This window comes from Octopus bimaculoides, chromosome 1 (genome assembly GCF_001194135.2).
Source record: "Octopus bimaculoides isolate UCB-OBI-ISO-001 chromosome 1, ASM119413v2, whole genome shotgun sequence".
In the NCBI taxonomy this organism is placed as follows: Eukaryota; Metazoa; Mollusca; class Cephalopoda; order Octopoda; family Octopodidae; genus Octopus; species Octopus bimaculoides.
In genome coordinates this window covers 180,862,290-180,864,969 of record NC_068981.1, presented here as the reverse complement: position 1 = coordinate 180,864,969, position 2,680 = coordinate 180,862,290, and the positions used below count along the sequence as shown (strand labels likewise).

At 38.4% G+C, this 2,680-nt stretch overlaps 1 protein-coding gene across 2 annotated transcripts in view; it reads left to right on the top strand.

The window, feature by feature from the left end:
* The window catches only part of LOC106873032 (protein crumbs), a 201,573-nt gene that overhangs the window by 59,486 nt on the left and 139,407 nt on the right, over nt 1-2,680 (top strand). The window lies entirely within an intron of this gene.

Sequence of the window (2,680 nt, the reverse complement as noted above, 5' to 3'; positions counted from 1 at the left end):
ATATATACGGCGGGCTTCTTTCAGTTTCCGTCTCACAAGGCTTTGGTCGGCCCAAGGCTATAAATGGAAGACACTTGCCCAAGGTGCCACGCAGTGGGACTGAACCTGGAACCATGTGGTTGGTAAGCAAGCTACTTACCACACAGCCACTCCTACACACACACACATACATATTTCTTTTATCTGTATTCCCACTCAATTTCTTATGTTCTTAAAAATCTCTTTACACACACCTCACACAAACACACAGTTTCCAAATATAGTTGACAATGTTTGCAGCTATATTTCTAATGGAATATATTTGTATCTGCTGTTGCCTATAACTTAGAAAACAATCATCAGTTGTTGTTGTAAAATGAAAAATAACAACTGAAATGAAAAAAAAGAAAAAAAACTCAAAAAAAAATAATAATCCCTTTGTCCACCAGCTGGTGGCTATTGATTTTTTTTTTTAATACCATGATCATTAGCCACTGCAGTGTTTTATGTCAGCTTTTCCATGCTGGGATGGATCAAATGACTCTTCTGAGGTAGTCATATTATGGCCAGGTCTTGTTGCTAACAGTTTTTCAGTTGTCTCCTACTCTAATACCAGAACTTGTATGGAGGCATGTGGCTTAGTGGTTAGGGTGTTGGACTAATGATTGCAACATTGAGGTTTCATTTCCTGGACCGGGTGACGCATTGTGTTCTTGAGCAAAACACTTCATTTCACATTGCTCCAGTCCACTCAGCTGGCAAAAGTGAGTATTCCTGCGACAGACCAGCATCCCATTCAGAGGGTGAATATATACATGGTGGGTATCAGGAAACTCGCCCTATGAGTCTATATGATACAGGAAGGATCTAGTACCAGAACATGTAGTACGGGTAACTAAAATATGCTACATGTTGGAATAGGGTATATCTACATTAAAACATGGTATAGAATTTGAGCTCATTACTTCCAGACCAAGAATACTTCAGTCTCTAGTGACCTGTGACAAAAGCTGGGTCTGTTATTATGAGGAATCCAGAGACCAAGAGACAGAGTACCTAATGGAAACATCCTAGCTCTCCTTGACTCAAGAAAGCCAGGCAAAGCAAGTCCACTAAGAAGCTCATGATGAGCTCCTTTTTATGAAAGCAAGGGTATCATCTACATCCGCTGGGTTCTCTCTAGATAGATGGTCAATAAAGAGTATTTTGTGGAGGTTTGAGGGAGTTCAGAAAGAGATTTCATTGCAAAAGGCCAGAGCTTTTCCACTCGGGTCAGTGGTACTTGCACCAGAACAATGCATCAGTCTACAATTCCACCTTGGTAACCAACTAGTTGAGAGAGAGAGAGATCAAAACTGTCGCTCGCCCTTCTTACTATCCAGACTTTGCTCCCTGTCACTTTTGCTTTTTTTTTTCCAAGCTGAAATAGACCGTCAGGGGCAGTCACTTTGAAAACATTGAGAATATGGAGATTGTGACAAGGGTCCTGGACACTTTCACTTTGAAGGACTTCCATGGGCCCTTCATGAAGAAGTTGGAACACTACAAGTACATTAATTCTCAAAACTTCTGGAATGCTCCTCATAAATTTATTACTTAGTCCCTGACAGCCCTACTCGAGTAGGCCTACACGCACAGAGGTACTGTATTTGATGGCATAAAAGATGCAAAGGCATATTAGACACACCCCAATTTCAGCAGTGTATATTTAGGAAATGGTTTTAGTGCATTAAAGTATGTAAGATAGGCTCAACCTTGCATATAAGACCTGGGATGAATTTTTGAGGCATTCTTTTTGGTAAAAAAAAGTGCATCTTCTATGCCATCAAATATTGTAGGTAGTAGAGTAGCTGGTAATGTGGCATTTGGATATTTTCAATAGGTTTGAGAAACACATAGTTTTTCGTTAATCCCCTATTCAATCCAAAGAAAATGTCATGAAATTTTAATTGTTCTTCCTTCAATGCCTGTGTCTCTCATTCCAGAACTACGATGGCTGGATTACTTATTCATAGGTCAGTCAGTCAAGAATAAATCTGTTGTTGGTGTTTCATTTTGTTTCTGTCTTGTCTCACTTCACCTAGACTGGTGTGAAGAAGTCACTTGATCTGTGTGTAAGCAGTATTTCTCAAGGTGGGTGGCATACCCCACCAGAGGAGGAGAGAATAGCAATATTTTGGTAGGGTATGAGTTTCTTCAGAATGGGATGTAATTGAGTAACAAGTGAATAAAACAAGCAATAAAGTTATAATTAAAAGTTATTTTGAATATATGCATTTTTTTTTTAATGTTTAAATGAAACAGAAAATTGCTCTGTGTCTAATGCAGCCATTATGAATGGGAAACTAAGTACCTTAATCTATCTATCTATATATATAAAAATGAGAATGTGTGTCTGTCTGTCTGTGTGTGTGTGTGAATCCCTAAAACTCGAGAACTACGCAACCAATTTCATTCAAATTTTACAGATGCCTTACTTAGGGTTCCAGTTGTGTTTTAGTCAAAAAAATTTTAACTTCTTGCAGAGTTCGAGCCCACGGCAACATAATATCTCCTCCACTATTTAAGTATTACGTGTCAAAAGTGAAACAAAAACACTCATGTCAAATACTTTCACTTTAAAAATGAAACTATTCCACTAACTGAAACAATCACATTTCGATACTGTAATAACAGATACTTTCAGAGAGAGAGAACGAGA